The following is a 7,279-nucleotide window of genomic DNA, read 5'->3' on the forward strand; positions in this document are numbered from 1 at the left end:
TATGAATCTACTGTTACATTGTATTGAAACAAATTAAATTATGCTTTAAGACTTGATCGTTAATTAGTTCTCTTTTGATTTTAAACACTTCTAACTTTTTTACATACAAATGACAATTATCATCAATCACAGCTATCAAAAATGTTTTGCTATACATGCATATATTTTCAACGATTAATAGTTATTCATCGAGCAGTGTGAGCGGAGATGGCGTATTGATTAAAACACGTATACCTGGTCCAGTACTACGTTTTTATGGACTCTATTTGTGTTTACATTCCATCCCGTGCTCGACTCATGTTTAAGATGCAATTCTGCCATATCTGTCTCTATCAACATCAATTGGAGCAATGTATTGTGTCCAAACCTTCCAAAGTAGAGAGGTGGCCTTTGTCCGTTGAATTTACAACAAAAATAAATTTATTAAAAAAAATTAATGAAAGAAATTTAATTATCAACTTAATACGATGACAAGGCAAAAACTTTCAAAGTATTAATATCAAAAGCATATTCGAGTGCCTATGTAATTATGCCCATCGATTTCATGGCAGTTATAACTCAACAGCAAATATCACACCGTAATCACCGTGAGACATCATATATTTTATAATACCTCTACCATTTACAATGTTATTATGTGATGAAAGTGAAATTGACTGATCACGTATAATTTTTTTTTTATTACAGACCACATAACACCAGTGATCGTTAAGAAAAAACAGTGTAAAGTACGAAATTGTTGGATGAAATCACAGAGTTTCTAACGTTTTTACCGTGCTTTCATTGTACAAAGACAAGCTTCATTAAGATCGCGATAAACAAGATCAACTATCTCGAAAGATTTTATAAGATAAGACTGAGATCAAACCAGTATTAGATGGACAAAGAAGTACAAATAAATTATGAGCTGATGAAGATATACGTAACGATAAAATCGATGAAGATATCGACAAAGAAGCAACTAATGACATAGGAAACACAAATGAACCACTCGAAGAAATTGAAAGTGCTGATGTATAAACTATCAACAATGTTTATTGAGCGATGAACGGTAATGTTCATAATAAAAGAAAAAGTGGAACGAAGTACAAATATAACTTAATAGCCGTAACAAATCTAAATGTGCACCCGGACAAATCAATATTAAAAATTTTGATACAATATTTAGAGACGTTTAAGTCGTAAATGATTTTGATAACAGTAATAGTACTTATTTATGTAATGAGTTCGAAAATGGCATTCGTAAATGTTATGTGAATGTGAATTGCATAAATGTAATTTTAGATGCATATAAATATCACAAACGACTTCGTGGTCTTTGGAATAACGTCTAATGTGCTATAAATCATGACGTGGATTTAAATTACACGTAGCCTGTTATTTAAGAAGAGTTGTTAACGGAAGATGAAGAAGAGGTCAAGGAAATTGTTTTTCTGGGTAAGTAATTACTTTCGCTGTAACACTTTTTAAATTACTCTAGAGTTTCTAAGGAAAGCATAATATTATCTTGATATTGGTACTGTATTTTGTGCTTGCTATCCTTTTTAATCCCATTACTGTGACAGAGATGGAAAATATTAGCCCTGTTTTAGCAGATATTTTATTGATAAATAGTATAAAATAATACCATTAATTCTATTATCTTCAATATAGTCTTCAAAATTATGGTACTTTTAATTTTGTCAAATCACTTCCTTGATAATATAATTAAAATTAATGTTCTATTGTGTAATTTTTAGTCTATAAAACTAATTAAAATACAAAATGGACCATCTTAAAATTACAATAGTTTTTTTCAAACATATTCAACAATAATCAATTTTATTTATACTTTTCGTATAACATTTTGTTACTGATTTCCGGTCTAGTTCTGTTATAAATATTCCACGGAACCCCAGGGGTCCATGAACTTCGGATCAATGTTACTAATAGCTAATCCATTGTGTTTTTAAACCAGAAAAAACTGATGGACACCATCAATAGTAACTTATTTACTTTTTCTTTTAAAAGAAAACCGTAAAGAAAAATCTTTGATGAATAAAAAACTAACATTCGTATCGCGTTTATTTATTTCATTTTAGTTTTTTTATTTACAACATGCAATGAAACAGGTAAAACTTGATAAATATTATAAAATATCCGAAAATAACTTTGTCTTATCTCCTCACTCTTTAATCGCTGAACCGATTTAGATGAAATATGTTATGGAGATAGTTTCAGCCACGGAGAAGGAAATAGGCTACTTTTTTTAATTTAAATCTCGTCGGAGTAAAACGGGGTAACGGTTTGTTGGCTAAAGGTAAAGTTTTATGAATTTCTTGCAAGTTAAGCTTCAGGTTCAGCTAGTATCTTATGATATTACATGAGCAATTCCTCGTATTTATTTTGTTAATCTTAGATCTTAGATAGAATAAAAGATCCTAATGATTTGGCTCAACTTTTCCATTAAGATAAGGTATTCCTTTAAAGTTCATTTATAGCCTTTCCTGGTTTTTCTTTTTACAAAAAACAAAACACATATATTTGGTAAATAACGATATTAGATTTAAGCGACACTCGGTCGCCTAGGTATTATATACCTAGGTATAGTATTTTATGCTAATGTCTAAAGATAGAGGAAGAAATTCTAAAGATAAGAAAGAGGCACTATATTACATTGCAGTGCCTTTTTAAATTATTTGTAATCGTTTCGCCAATAACTATTGTCAAAAATTATTTGTGTTCAAAGTTTCATCTCGATTATCTTAATGTACTTATAGAATACGAAGAATTGTCTGCGCTTAGTGTTAATTTAAATATAGCAATCGTTGCTTTCTATAACTAAATATATCCCGTGTTTACGACACAATCAAATAAACATTGATACCTAAGGCACATTACTCAATACAAGATTACATTAAAGATAAAAAGCTTGGATTTAGTATATTTTTTTCTAGGCAAAACATAATATAAAAAAAATTTACGACGACCTTCGTGGTCAAGTAGTGTGTACACCGGTTTTTAATGAGTACGCCACTCCGAGGTCCCGGGTTCGATTCCCGGCCGAGTCGATGTAGAAAAAGTTCATTAGTATTGTCGTGGGTTAGGTGTTTGTGGTACCATCGTTACTTCTGATTTTCCATAACAAAAGTGCTTTAGCTACTTACATTGGGATCAGAGTAATGTATGTGATGTTGTCCAATATTCATATTTACTGACATACTCTACAATTGAAATGGTAGAAAAGAACCAATACTAAGTTTCTTGCCGGTCCTTCTTGGTAGAATCTGCTTTCCAAGCCGGTGGTAGATTAACATTTAATCCAAGATGACAATTCAAAAGTGCTTATACGAGCTTTTTTGAATATTTTGATATTTTGATATATTGTTTTTCTAGAACACCTGATTAAAATGAATTAGGTAATTTATTTTAGTTTTTTATAAATAAATAAAAACATTCCTAGTATTTTGTCTTTGCTTCAAAGTGGATAATGGTAATATAATGATAACGGTAGCCCATACTGATCAAGTTTATTTTTTCCTACGGACTTGATTGAATAAATGTCAATTTACATGTTATTGCAATTTTAACTTTTTAATATATTTTTGTGTTTAGTAAACCAACCAACAAGAAAATAATTTTAATTTTCGAACTTTGTTTTATAGTAATATGATTTTTTTGGTGTTTTCCTTCGAAGAGCTCATCAAATAATAATTAGAAACTTTATTAACATAAGAATTGTTAACATTAAATCCTTTTTTTTATTGCACTTGAAAGGATATGTTGCAAGATTCACTGCCACCAATCTACGCGATCATGAATTGTATACTAACTATTTTTAATTTTTATCAAATAATTAAATAGATATATATAAGGACATATTATTAAAATTATTATTTTTAATTTGTATTCATAATTACTAATGATTAGATAATATTAAAAATATGTACCCTACAGCGACATCTAGCGATGAATATTGAAACTTTGTGTTTCGGTTTAGCGACATCTAGCGACAGAGATGTGCATTACGTACTCTGCTCACCACTAAGAACTGCTTTATTTGTTTCCGTACAGATGGCGCTTATTACAATTTTATATAATATATAATCTTTATATGAAATTCGTAATTTTTATTTATGTCCTGTGCATATAAATCATTATTGTAATAAAATAAATTTGAATGTTTCTTATAAGATAAATACTTCCTTATATTCGTCCTTTAAATAGTGTGACAAGTATTCAAATAAGTTTTTTTTCAACTACGCATCGAGGCGTACTTATATTAAGTTCAAATAATAACGAAAGATATTTTTTAATGTTTTTCTAATCTTGTCAATTTCCAGTTCGTTTTGACGTTGCCATGTGTAATTTCTTATAACTGTAAGGGAATGCTTACGAAACACACATTTGAATTTTAAATAACTACATGTTCGAAATTCCTTCTAAATACAGGAGTATGTGGTGTGTCAAGCGCACATGAAATAATCTTCTTCAGATTAACAACAATCCGATTTCAAAAGCTCATCAGTTATTCTACTGCCAAAGAGCAATACTTAGTAGATACTGTTGTGTTCCGGTTTGAATGATGAGTGAGCCAGTGTAACCATGGGCCGAAAGGGCCATAACATCTTAGGTTCCACGGTTAGTGTCGCATTGACGATGTAAGGAATAGTTAATATTTCTTAAAGCGTCAATGTCTACAGGCGGTGATGACTTGCATGGGAATTTTAAAAGTAAAAAGTGTTACTATTCAAAATTTCTAATATTTTAGAAATAGAAATAAATAAATTTGAAACATGCTTGTTCTTTATAAAATATCGTTTTACTTATTCGATTATATAAGTTTATATAGTTACCCATAGAGACTGATTAAAATTTTCACAGTTTAGGAAAGTTGTTAGTTATGAAAGCACTTGTTTTTTGAATATAAAATTTAATTAAAATACGAAATATTAAAATTTTGGTACAAATAGTAGAAAGAAGTGTCTTATGTTTCAGAGCAATCAATTATGAAATTTGTATAGACATTAGTTCCAAATATAATTATAATCGCGATGCGCAAATAAACGAAATTGCGAATGAATATTGGCTTACGCAAACCATGGAGTAATTGTACGATGTATGTATGTAGAAAAAAATAATGTTTTTCGAAGAAATAATGGTGATATCTTGTAGACGTGGTCAATGGATAGGTCTTTAATTTTGTAATATAAAGGTCTCCAGGTGATAAAAACGTCAAAAATTAAATGTTTTCTATCGATATATAAAATGGCGAATCAAATTACTCGGAAGAGATTGCTTCAAAATTTTTTTTTTATTTTGTATGGTATCGATAGGCGGACTGATAATTGAGCCACCTGACGGTAAGTGATCACCACTGCTCATAGACTTAGGCCGCCATGTGTAATTTTAACCATTTCTTACATCAATACGACAGCGTGTCTATTGTGCCTGAGGTTACATTAGATCACTCACCCGTCAAACCTGAACACAACAATACTAAATAATGGGCTTGAAAAAAGATCCACGCTTATGAAATACGGCTCGATGGGCATAAACGAACAATGACACTATCGCATTTTTTTCATTTTTCATCCTTACTCTAAGCACGAGATAGATTATAATATTGACAGCTTGGTCATTGGCATTATTTTTAAATGTGTAGCCTAATTATGCTCCACGGAACTAATGTCGAAGATCTGTCATGTTGTCACAATAAGGAAACATCATATTAAAAAAAAAAAAATCTTTATCCAGTCTGGCATCAAAATTCAGAACGCTCGGATAATCGCCACAACATAAGTAGGTTCATTAAAACCGGCCGGCCGTGTCGCGTATACTCTACTCTTTATTTATTCAATTCAACGTCTTATTGAGCCGAGATGGCCTAGTAGCTGTAACACGTGAGATTGAACCGATGATAGTCGATTCAAACTCAGACTGACCAAAAATTAGCACTACTGAATTTTAGTTCGTTTATTTTGTGTTTACATTTCATCTCGTGCTTGGTGGTGAAGGAAAACAACCTCGAAATCTGGATCAGTATCACCAGCCGCTTGGTGGAATAAATTACAATCCTTCAATAAGAAAATACAACGTCTCATAAGTTGATGTCATATATAATCAAGATTCAATAATAAAAGTGCTAAATTATATTTTTAATTGGTGGGATATGACGCCTGTCGAATCTGTAGAGATGTTTAATTTGACTGCCAACTAACTTCAACGCCAACGACAGCGTGGCTAGCTTATAATGCCTCATATCCCTATATCCTAGGTTCAAACCCCTGGACGATCAATAAATAGTTTTTGTGTTTTTCCGACGAGAAATTCAGTAGCGGTCCGGAGTGTGGAAATTAGCAGTGTACACTTGTGTTTGAGTATATACTTTTGCTATATAGTCAGAACCAGATAAACCATGTCAGGGCCTCTATGCAATGCACGCCCTTTTACCCTTTGCCAACTTTCTATGATACATTTTTTTTTCAAACACAAAGGAGTTTTATTCATATTTATGATTATTTGATATATTACGAAAATATCTCATCGTCCTATTCGAATACGAAGAATATATGGTTTAAACAACTCAATTGATAATTACTTTTAAAATCTAATTTACCAATGTTTAAGTATGGCCTCAAGCCTATGCGAGGCCTCTAGGCAGCAGCTTTCACTGTTCATTGGATAATCCTTCCCCGCTTTTAATATGTCCTGCCTGCTTAGCCTCCCTTGAGAGAGACCGCGGTCGAAATTAGGTCAGGAGGACATCACAGACAAGACTTGATTTTAATAAAACATTCTTATCTTATTATTTTCATATAATTATTATCTTTGTCACTGCATTCACTTGATGAGAGAAATGGTCACAAATATTCCTACATACAAATAAAATTATACTCAGAAAGTAAATCTTTAATTATAGAGGATTCTAATTTACTGCCAAATGAAACTACATGGCAAACTTTAGAGGTATTCTTTAAGAAGAAACTTGAAACTCACGAAACTAATACAAGACGACCTGTATGTATACTCTAAGAAGAAACTCACAACTCACTGCATACGAGCTTGAAATGTCTGAACGTGACAGAGGGACTTGTACAAAACAACAGTTCAGACTTTGTACGTCTGGGTAGTATAGTATAGGTACCATCCATCATATTCTATCGCCAAACAGCAATACTCAGTAATTTGTTCCGGCTTGAAAGACGAATGGGCCAGTGTAACTACAGGCACATGGGACATGACGTCTTAGTTCCCAAGGTTGGTGGCGTATTAGTGATATTGGGAATGGTTAATATTC

The sequence above is a fragment of the Vanessa tameamea genome, chromosome 15 (genome assembly GCF_037043105.1).
Source record: "Vanessa tameamea isolate UH-Manoa-2023 chromosome 15, ilVanTame1 primary haplotype, whole genome shotgun sequence".
In the NCBI taxonomy this organism is placed as follows: domain Eukaryota; kingdom Metazoa; phylum Arthropoda; class Insecta; order Lepidoptera; family Nymphalidae; genus Vanessa; species Vanessa tameamea.